Below are 12582 nucleotides of genomic sequence, written 5' to 3' on the forward strand. Positions count from 1 at the left end.
TGCTCTAGAGTATGGACAACAGGGGTATGAGTACCTCCCCCGGCCTGAGAAGTGGCAGGTGCGGCCTGAGCCAAAACCACCTAAGCAAGGCCAGTGCAAACTGTCAATATCTGGGCCAAAGCCTCCTGAAGGCCTGGAATCACAATGGGCACAGCTGGTGTCTGAGTTGGTCCTGTCGGCTAAGCTATGTCTGGAATCTGCTCCTAAGCTGGAGCAACTGGCGGTGCTGCTCCAATTATTGTACGAGCTACACCTCGACCTCTACCTCGGCCCCGACCTCTACCACGGCCCCGACCTCTCACGGCCCTAACTGGTGGCACTAGTGGCTGACCGTCTGATCCGGTAGTACTTGTCCTCACCATCTATGAGAGAATAGAATAACATAAATTTAGTTCCCGTAATCAACAATCCACACGACAGAGTACAAGAAAGTGAAATTTTTCTAAGGGTTCAGCAGCCTCTCGAAGATAAGTACAGACGTCTCCGTATCGATCCGCAAGACTTTACTAAACCTGCTCATGACTAGTGAGACCTATGTAACCTAGGCTTTGATACCAACTTGTCACGACCCAATATCTCACATGTCGTGATGACGCCTATCTTAATACTAGGCAAGCCGACAATCTCAATAAACCACCATATCTTTTAAGTTTGAAAACATAATATTTAAATTCAGCGGAAGTGATCTCACAAATACAGATATAAACACTCCCAAAATCCAGTGTCACTAAGGACATGGGCATCTAATATGAATACAAAGTCTGACTGATAAAACACTATCTGAAAGTATAGAACAATACAATAACTGAAAGAAGGAGAGTCAAGGTCAGCGGACTCCTGGCAGCTACCTCGATTGTCTCCAACTGATAGCACTCTGAGATCTAACGGTCGTCGTGTCCGAAAGCACCTGGATCTGTACACGAGGTACAGAGTGTAGTATGAGTACAACCAGCTCAATAAGGAACAAGACTAACCTCTAGGCTGAAAGTAGTGACGAGCTCCGCAGGTAGAGTCCAGTATAAATAATGGTACATAAATGTAGGCATGCTTTCAAGTTCAATAGTTAAACTCAGTACAAGTGAAATAGATCAATACTGCATGATATGAGGAATATGACATCTCAGTGGAAAGACCTCATGTAATACTGGTCACAAATAATTCGGTTGCTCGGTACTGTTTATGGCCAATCCGGACCAACAATATTCGATCCCATATATATATATATATACACACACACACCGACTGACAGTCAGTCACTTATTACAGTATAAGGCCAATCCAGCCCTGGGGTAATTTATCCCCAAATGTAAATGATACGGACATGATCCATGTCCAGGGAAATTCATCACAATGTAAATAAGTAAGGCAAGTTCATGCCCTGGGAAGTCCATCCCGAATATATAATCATCTACGCTCACTGGGGGTGTGTACAGATTCTGGATGGGCTCCTTCAGCCCAAACGTGATATAAAGCCGATATGGCGTACTACAGGCGGGCAGTCCCGATCCGAATAATAATAAAGCCAATAAGGCCTGGTGCAGGCGGCCAACCCCGATCCATATAATAGTAAAGCCTATAAGGCCTGCGGCAGACGGACAACCCCGATCCATATAATAATAATATATATAAAGCCAATATGGTCTGCAGCGGCGCGCAACTCGATTCCATAAATATCCTCACAATGGATGAATATGACTGAGTATGATATCTACATTTTTAAAATAATTAATTTAATAGCAGCACGACACCATGGGTCCCAAAATATCGGCACGTAGCCTAAACATGATCTTTAATAAGAGGCTCAACTCAATTTCTTTAACACGTGGGAAATGATTAGATAATAACATGATTCTTTAATTTTTAAAACTTCACAGAATTTATTCAAGTGAAAATTTCAATGGTGTACATCCACACTCTCGTCAACTATCGTGTGTGTCACCTCCAAACAATTTATATATCACCAATTCGGGGATTCATACCCTCAAAACCAAGTTTAGAAGTGTTACTTACCTCAAACCGTGTAATTTCTTACTCTGCTATGCCCTTGCTTCGTGAATTGGTCTCCGGAAGCCTCGTATCTAGCAACAATTAATTCGATTCAGTCAATATAATTTATTAGAATTAGTTCCATAAAAAGAATACTTATTTTCCAATAAAATCCTAAATTTAACTCAAAATTCGCCCGTGGGGCTCACATTTCAGAACCCGACAAAAGTTACAAAATCTGCTAACCCATTCAACCATGAGTCTAACCATGCCAATGTTTACCAAATTCTGATATCAACTCGACTCTCAAATCTTCCAATTAAACCAAGAGGGTTTTCTAAAATTTCCAACTTAATACACCCATTAAATGTTAAAAACAACCATCGATTCGGGTAATTTTACCAATATTGAGTTAAGAACACTTACCCCATTATTTTTCTTGAAACTCCCCCAAATATCGCCTCTTCCCGAGCTCATATCCGTCAATAATGGAAAATGGGACGAAGTCCCATTTTCAGAACTTAAATATTTTGTCCAGGCATTCCTTCTTCGCGAACGCGACAGGTCCCTCACGTTCACGAAGCACAAAAATTGTGTTGTCCAAGTTTCCTCCTTCGCGAATGCGGCAACACCCTCGCATTCGCGAAGCACAAAGTGCTACTGCCACAAATACTTCTACGCGAATGCGAGAGACCACTCGCGAACGCGATGACCAAACTCTCTAGGCCAGCTTTCCCCTACGCGAACGAGATGATCCAACCGCGAATGCGTAGATTTGACCCTCAAACCTTCTCAAATGCGTGCCATTAGTTGCGAACGTGAAGCACAAAAATCTCGCCTGCCCTAGTTCCCCTTTACGAACACCAGAGCTCTCTCGTGAATGCGAAGAAGGAAACCAGGCACAGGTATCAAAAAATTCCAGCCAAGTTCCAAGTTCAAAATGCATTCCATTAACCATCCGAAACTCACCCGAGGCTCCCGAGACCTCAACTAAATATACAATCAAGTCCCAAAATATCACACGAACTTAGTCGAACCCTCTAATCACCTCAAACAATGCTAAAACCATGAATCATACAACAATTCAAGCCTAATGAACCTTGAAACTTCCAATTTCTACTGTTATGACCCAAAATCCCAACCTGTCGTGATGGCGCCTATCTCGATACTAGTGTAATGACCCAACTTGTCGATTTAAGAAATTATGCCCGTCCAGTGACTTAAAGTCTCGAGAAGCTTCACAATATATATTATGACCTGCGTTTGTGGTCAAGTTTGGTTTTCGGAAGATTCGAAATTTAATTTAAAGAAATATTCTCATTTTGAAGCTTAAATGGAAAGAGTTGACCGGAGAGTTGACTTTTGAGCACCCGACCCGAAATGGAATTTTGATGATGGAAATAGCTTTGTATGATGATTTTGGACTTAGGTGTATGTTCGGATTTGGATTTTGAAGTCCATAGGACAATTCGACACATTTTGGCGAAAGTTGAAAAAATATAAGATTTTGGAAAAGCTCGACCGAAGGTTGAATTTTTGATAACGACGTCGGATTTCGATTCCGAAAATGGAATTAGCTCCCTTACGTCAATTATTACTTGTGTGAAAAATTTAAAGTCATTTTGAATTGATTTGATATGTTTCGGCGCAAAATATAGAAGTTGAAAGATTTGAAAACTTATAATTCGATTCGATGCGCGATTCGTAATTCCGCCGTTGTTTGACGTGATTTGAAGCCACGACTAAGTTCATATTGCATGTTGGGATAGGTTGGTATAATTGGTTGAGGTCTCGAGGGCCTCGGGCGAGTTTTGGGTGGTTAAACAAATCAAAATTTGACTTGAAGGAACTGCTGGAAATCTGCCACTGGTGTCATTGCATCTGAGATGAAATCGATCGCAGATGCACAATTGCAGATGCGCAATCGCAGATACGAGATTTAAGTCGCATAAGAGAAGATGGAAGGGCATGGCAGTGGTCGCAGGTGCGAAGAAAATTCCGCACCTGCGGAAGCGCAGAAGCGGGCAGAGAAGGCGCAGAAGCGGAGGGGCATCGCAGGTGTGCGTGAGGCATCGCAGAAGCGATTCCCGCAGAAGCGGAAAAGCTTTCGCAAATGCGATGGTCGACTGGGCAGTGGCCTTCATAGAAGCAAGATTTCGCTCGCAAAAGCGAGCACGCAGGTGCGAAAATTAGTCCGCAGGTGCGAAATTGTGCAGAATGTTAAGGACCAAAAATGGTCATTTCGCAATTTTTCGATTGAGATTTTGGAGCTCGGTTTTTGGGCGATTTTGGAGGAGTTCTTCAAGACTTTGACTTGGGAAAGTGTTCTATATCCTAAAGTGATTATATTTCATAAATCTATGATTATATTCATCGTTTAGTTCGGATTTAAATGGAGAAAATTAAGATTTTTGTAAAATCTTCCAAAAACGAAAATATAAGATTTGGAAGTCGAATTGTTATTGGAATTCAATAAAATTGGTATGGTTGAACTCGTATCGGAATGGGTGTTCGAATTTCATGAAAATTATGTCGGGTTCCGATAGGCGAGTCCCGCGTTGACTTTTGTTGACTCTTTTGGAACAAATGTTTTAGTCGACGTATTATTATCCAGAATTATTTCCAATGAATTTTAATGAAGTTATACAATTAATTTGGATAGATTTGAGATGTCCGGAGGTCAATTCAAGCAAGAAGGCTATTTTGGAATATCGGCCTAACTTCAAAAAGGTAAGTGTCTTGCTTAACCTCGAGTGGGGGAATTACCCCTTAGGCATTGAGTCTTATGTGCCATTTGTGAAATGTGAAAAGTCGTGTACACGAGGTGACGAGTATGTACTCGGGCTTATACATGAAAAATTCATTGAATTAAAGACTTAGGCATTATTATGTAGTAAATTGGGAAATTATGAAAAATTATTAAATCATCTATTTGCCATGCCTAAATACTTATTGTTGAATTTGTTTTTGTATGACAATTTGATGTGATTGTTACTTGATTATTTATGTAATTCTGTGAATTTGTTGGTTTGATAATTATTGGAATTTAATTTCATTATGGATTTTTCCCTCTGCAAATGATTAATTAAATGAGCTTAAGAAGTGGTATTTATATAATTATTGAAAATTTGGAGTTAATGAAGACTTTGCTTTATGTTGAGTAATTTCTATCTCTGTTGATTGTTTTTGGGTGTTATATACATTGTGTGGAGCCTTGAGCTATTTATTGTGAAATTAATTGGTTTTGTTATATCTTTGGAATTTGGCTGTGGCCATTGGGCAAATTGTGATATGAATTGATTTTATTATATTGCCGTGTTAATTTCCGTGTAAATTGTTGTATTGTGTGAGTTATTATTTTGGGGAGATAAAGGTGGCATTTTACCGTTGATATTATGTGGGTATAAGGGTAACATTTCATTGTTGTTGTATTTGTTGGAATATTGTCTGGGTGGAGCGATAAGGGTGGCAATAGGAGCGATAAGGGTGGCTATTAATATTGTCTGGGTGGAGCGATAAGGGTGGCAATAGGAGCAATAAGGGTGGCTACTGTCAGGGACAATATGTGATGATGTGGGGTTGTGGTGTTGATAATTTTCATGTGATATTGTAATTTTCTTGTGTTTACCTTTATACCTTGTGCAATTTGTCTTATTTTTGGTAAATTGATAACAATCTGATTTATGTTGAAATTGAGAGCCTGTGGCTATTGCCAGGCAGATTATAAATTAAAATGTGGGCACGAGGTGCCGTGAGTAAATAATGAGGATATTTGGTACGTGAATTGTCCATACAGTTGTGATATGAAATATGGGCACGAGGTGCTGTAATGAAATGATGATGATAATTGGCACGTGAATTGTCCGTGCAGTTGTGATATGATTTAATTATGGGCACGAGGTGCCATGGAAATATAAAAATGGGCTGAGAACCGTTTTTTTTATGATTATGAAATGAGGTGTCACATGGTGACTTTTTAATTGAAAGAATTATATTCAAAATATTTATTTGGAAGGATTTTTATTCAAAAAGAATTATATGAAAGAATTGTATTTGAAAGATAATTATTTGAGGAAATTATATTTGAAAAGATTTATTGAAAGAATTATATTTGAAAAATAATTATTTGAGAAAACTACATTTGAAAGAGAGTTATTTGGAAGAATTTTATGTGAAGGATATTTATTTGAAAAACTTGAATTAATTGGGCGTACATGTATTATTAATTATTGAGTGATGTTTATGGTATTCTTGTTGTCTTACTGCGCATACCACTGGTTGTTTTATCCTGCCCTTATTGCTATATGTTTTCTAGTATTTTGTATATTATATTGCACAGGTTATCTGACTAGTGAGTGTCTTGATTGTACCTCGTCTCTACTCCATTAAGGTTAGTCTTGATACTTACTGGGTACCGACCGTGGCGTACTCATACTACACTTCTACATATTTTTGTGCAGAGCCAGGTATTAAAGATAACGGACTTGAGCAGAGTTAAAGCGGGATCGTAAGGAATCAAGGTAGAGCTTCTTGGTCGTCGCAGTCCATTGGAGTCTTTCCATTTCATTATACTGTTAACTTGTAATCAAATAGTATTGTATATTCGGTCCTCGTGATCATTCTATGTATTCAGTTAGAGTTCGTGACTCAGTACTACCAGTCTTGGGAGGTTGTATATTGTAATTATTTCCGTTGTTAGTTTCTAAAACAAAATGACTTCAAAAATATAATGGAAATCGGCTTACCTAGTCTTAGAGACTAGGTGCCATCACGACTCCTATGGGATTTTGGGTCGTGACAAGTTGGTATCAGAGCTCTAGGTTCATAGGTTCTACGAGTCACGAACGAGTCTAGTAGAGTCTTGCGGATCGGTACGGAGACGTCTGTACTTATCTTCGAGAGGCTACAGAACTGTTAGGAAATTTCCATTTCTTTCAATCCTGTCGTGCGGAATTTGTTGAATTTGGAATTTGAACCTTTGTATCATCTATTCTCTCATAGATGGTGAGGACACGTGCTACTGGGTTAGCTGAGTAAACATCCGCACATACTGCTAGGGCTGCATGAGGCCGGGGCCGAGGTAGAGGCTGAGGTAGAGGTCGAGGAAGGGCACGTGCTGCGGCTAGAACACCTGTTAGAACAATAGTTGAGGAGCCACTAGTAGCTCCAGTTGGGGGACAGGTACCAGAAGCACCTGTTGTTACCCCCGGACTTCAAGAGACTTTAGCACAGTCCCTGAGTATGTTTGGTACATGAACTCAGGCGGGATTGATCTCTGTTGCACCAAACATTCCGCAGATTGGGGGAGTAGCTCAGACTCCTATCTCAACTCCAGAGCAGCAGGTTCACATTGGTCAGGTTCCGGGTGTAGTACCGGTACAACCTGTTATTCCGGTTCGACCTGAGGTCAGGCCCGAGGCATCAGAAGAAGAACAAAAGAGACTTGAAAGGTTTAAGAGGTATAGTCCACCTACTTTCAGTGGCACAACTACAGAGGATGCCCAAGAGTTTCTAGAAACTTGTCACCGTATTCTCCATACCATGAGTATTGTGGAGGTGAGCGGAGTTGCCTTTACTACATTTCAACTGTCAGGCATAGCGTATCAGTGGTGGCAAATCTATGAAGAAGGTAGACCAGCTGATGCCACACCACCAACTTGGGTTCAATTTTCGGAAATGTTCTTGAAAGAGTTTGTTCCCCAGACTCTCAGAGATGCATGGCACGCAGAGTTTGAATGGTTGTGTCAGGGCACTATGACACTGTCAGAATATGCTATCAGGTTCAGTGAGTTAGCCCGTCATGCACCTATCTTGGTTTCTACAATCAGAGAGCGGGTCCGAAGATTCATTGAGGGGCTCGAATATGATATTAAAATATGCATGGCTCGAGAATTGCAAACTGATACTCCATTTCAACAAGTAGTAGAGATTGCAAGGAAGATTGAGGGTGTTTTAGGCGAGGAAAGGGAGTCTAAGGAGGCCAAAATGTCTCGAAGATCTGGAGGGTTCTATGGATTTTACTCTTCAGCTAGAACCCATTATAGCTGAGGCTCGAGTAGTCGGTCAGCTCAGTCCACACATCAGATTACTCGGAGTGCTCCAGTTTTGAGTGCACCATAGACACGAGATTCTTACAGTGGTTATTCCAGTTATCCTGCATAGACTCAGTACGAGCACCCACGACCTCAGAGGGGTTATTATGAATGTGGTGATACTAGGCATATCATGAGAGATTGTCCCAGACTTGGGAGGGGTGGATTTCTTCTGAACACTCCAGCCACAAGCTTTATTCCAGTTGATACTCTACGTGCACTGTCAGCTAGAGGTGGAGGACAGGCGGGTAGTGGGCGCCTAAGAGGTGGAGGCCCGACCCGTTGATATAATCACTATGATTTGGCTAGGGCCAATACACCAGATGGTGTCGTTACAGGTACAATCCTTATTTTATTATAAAATGATATTTTTCTTAATTTGATTCGGTTCTGAATATTGAGGTGAGTCCTCCTATTATGCTCCACTTATGGTGAGCTTCGTAAATTTGTGACCCACTTATATGTTTATCCCAGTTGGGAGATTTAAAGATGTGAGCCTGTGTCTGTTATTTTATTTTTGTACACCATTGAGGGCTTATAGTCCATAAGTAATTTTTATTATTCATTACAATGGGTTTAATATGTGTCGGAATAATTGATTCCAATTTTTATGAATTATATTCCCTACCGGTATGAGGGTTCGTTATGTGTTATGAAAAATATTTACGAAATTTATTGAAAAGAAGAAAGAAAGGAAATTGAAAATTTTCAGTTGGCACAATGTGCAACATACTTGTGATTTGGAGTTGAGGATGAGATCCTCGCATTTTTACTTGATGTGAAATATTTAAACCGGGCTGCAATCCGTGATGGAAGTTATGTAAGGACGAGGTCCTTATGGTGAAATATTTATGAGTTTAAAATTTTCCCTTTGTGAAATTTAATTGTACAATAGTATTAATAGGGAGTCATGCCTGTTAGGCTTATTTGATAATTCTTGTATATTTTTTTGTACATATTCAACTATTTTGGTGCTGTAAACATTGAGTTTTAACCTATGAGATGAGTGCCCAGGTGGCATTAAATGTGACTTATTAATCCGAGTAAGCAAACATGAGGTTTTCATGCCTCACATTCTGTTGTAAGTGTTGTGAAAAAAAAAATTTCGAAATGAGGTGGTGGTTAATATGAGATTAATTGATTATTCTGAAATTAATTATGAACAGCTTTTAAGACTAGAGATGTGGTGATGAGCATACATATGACGTGCTTCATGTCCTGATATCATTATGATAATGCAGTGCTTGTAATGCCGAGATTGGTGTTATTGATATATACCTTGTGGTATTGTGTTGGGTTGTGGATGTGTTGTTAGGAGTTATTTTGGTGTTACTCTGGCAGGTGGATAGACCCAATTACAGGGGAGACTTTGCCAAAATTTCTGAAAAAATAAATAAATTGGGAGTTAGTAAAATTTGGAGGATTGAGATTTGCAAAGGAAGAGATAAGTTATGTTATGTATTTGAGGGCGAATGATCCTAAGAAGGGGAGAATTTAAGACCCCAGAAATGTTTTTGAAGTACTTCAACACTATCAAGAAAATTGATGTGTGCATAGGCATGAGTTGCTATAGCCAGTTGAGACTAATACCGTGTGTTGTTGTAAAAAATTAGACCTTTTGAAATATTTGGAGTGTAAGAAATTTGATCTTAAGGCTTACAAATATGGATAAAAGAAATAAACTCAAATGAGATGATGTTGTCACGCTTATCTCAAATGCGGTAGCGTGGAATCATCCGTGAGTATATGTGTAAAAGTAAAATCATCAATTTGGTAACCTCAGAATAATTCTTAGAACGTTCGAGGACGAACGTTTGTTTAAGAAGTGGAGAATGTAATGACCCGACTTGTCATTTTAAGAAATTACTCCACGTCCAGTGACTTAAGGTTAGACAAGCTTCACAATATGTATTATAACCCGCATGTGTGGTCGAGTTTGGTTTTCGGAAGATTCAGAATTTAATTTAAAGAAAAATTCTCATTTTGAAGCTTAAATAGAAAGAGTTGACCGGGGAGTTGACTTTTGAGCAAACGACCTGGAATGGAATTTTGATGATGGCAATAGCTTCGTATGATAATTTTGGACTTCGGCGTATGTTTGGATTTGGATTTGTAAGTCCTTAGGACAATTCGACACATTTTGGAGAAAGTTGAAAAAATATAAGATTTTGGAAAAGTTCGACCGAAGGGTGAATTTTTGATAACGAGGTCGGATTTTAATTCTGGAAATGGTAATATCTCCCTTACATCAATTATGACTTGTGTGCAAAATTTTAAGTCATTCCGGATTGATTTGATACGTTTTGGCATAAAATATAGAAGTTGAAAGTTTTGAAAACTTATAATTCGATTCGATGCGCGATTCATAATTCCAGCATTGTTTGACGTGGTTTGAATCCACGACTAAGTTCGTATTGCATGTTGGGACAGGTTGGTATAATTGGTTGAGGTCTCGGGGGCCTCAGGCGAGTTTCAAATGGTTAAACGGATTAAAATGTGACATGAAGGAACTGTTGGAAATCTGCCACTGGTGTCATCGCATCTGCGATGAAATTGATCGCAGATGCGCAATCGCAGATGCGAGATTTAAGTTGCAGAAGCGAAGATGGAAGGGCATGGCAGTGGTCGTAGGTGCGAAGAAAATCCCGCACCTGCGGAAGCGCAGAAGCGGGCAGAGAAGGCGCAGAAGCGGAGGGGCATCGCAGGTGCGCGTGAGGCATCGCAAAAGCGATTCCCGTAGAAGCGGAAAAGCTTCCGCAAATGCGATGGTCGACTATGCAGTGGCCTTCGCAGAAGCGAGATTTCGCTCGCAAAAGCGAGCACGCAGGTGCGAAAATTAGTCCGCAGGTGCGAAACTGGGCAGAATGTTAAGGACCAAAAATGGTCATTTCGCCATTTTTCGATTGAGATTTTGGAGCTCGGTTTTTGGGCGATTTTGGAGGAGTTCTTCAAGACTTTGACTTGGGTAAGTGTTCTATATCCTAAAGTAATTATATTTCATGAATCTATAATTATATTCATCGTTTAGTTCGAATTTAAATTGAGGAAATCAAGATATTTGTAAAATCTTCCAAAAGCGAAAATTGAAGATTTGGAAGTCGAGTTGTTATTGGAATTCAATAAAATTGGTATGGTTGAACTCGTATCGGAATGAGTGTTCGAATTTCATGAAAATTATATCGGGTTCCGATTGGCGGGTCCCGCATTGACTTTTGTTGACTCTTTTGGAATAAGTGTTTTAGTCGACGTATTATTATCCGGAATTATTTTCGATGAATTTTAATGAAGTTATACAATTAATTTGGATAGATTTGAGCTGTCCGGAGGTTAATTCAAGAAAGAAGGCTATTTTGGAATATCGGCCTAACTTCAAAAAGGTAAGTGTCTTTCTTAAGCTTGAGTGGGGGAATTACCCCTTAGGCATTGAGTCTTATGTGCCATTTATGAAATGTAAAAAGCCGTGTACGCGAGGTGACGAGTACGTACTCGGACTTATACGTGCAAAATTCATTGAATTAAAATCTTAGGCATTATTGTGTCGTAAATTGAGAAATTGTGGAAAATTATTAAATCATCTGTTTGCCATGCCTAAATACTTATTGTTGAATTAGTTTTTATATGACAATTTGATGTGATTGTTACTTGATTATTTATGTAATTCTGTGAATTTGTTGGTTTGATAATTAGTGGAATTTAATTTTATTATGGATTTTTCCATATACAAATAATTAATTAAATGAGCTTAAGAAGAGGTATTTATATAATTATTGAAAATTTGGAGTTAATGAGGACTTTGCTTTATGTTGAGTAATTTCTATCTCTGTTTATTATCTTTGGGTGTTATATACATTGTGTGGAGCCTTGGGCTATTTGTTATAAAATTAATTGATTTTGTTATATCTTTGGAAATTGGTTGTGGCCATTGGGCAAATTGTGATATGAATTGATTTTATTATATTGTCGTGTTAATTTCCGTGTAAATAGTTGTGTTGTGTGAGTTATTATTTTGGGAAGATAAGGGTGCATTTCACCGTTGATATTATGTGGGTATAAGGGTAGCATTTCATTATTGTTGTGTTTGTTGGAATATTGTCTGGGCGAGCGATAAGGGTGGCAATAAGAGCGATAAGGGTGGCTATTGATATTGTCTGGGCGAGCGATAAGGGTGGCAATAGGGGCGATAAGGGTGGCTATTGATATTGTCTGGGAGGAGCGATAATGTGGCTATAGGAGCGATAAGGGTGGCAATAAGAGCAATAAGGGTGGCTATTGTCAGGGACGATATGTGATGATATGGGGTTGTGATGTTGATAATTTTCATGTGATGTTGTGATTTTCTTGTGTTTACTTTTATACCTTGTGCAATTTATCTTGTTTTTGGTAAATTGATAACAATCTGATGTATGTTGAAATTGAGAGCCTGTGGCTATTGCCAGGCAGATTATAAATTGAAATGTGGGCACGAGGTGCCGTGAGTAAATAATGAGGATATTTGGCGCGTAAA

This window comes from Nicotiana tomentosiformis, chromosome 9, assembly GCF_000390325.3.
Source record: "Nicotiana tomentosiformis chromosome 9, ASM39032v3, whole genome shotgun sequence".
NCBI lineage: Eukaryota > Viridiplantae > Streptophyta > Magnoliopsida > Solanales > Solanaceae > Nicotiana > Nicotiana tomentosiformis.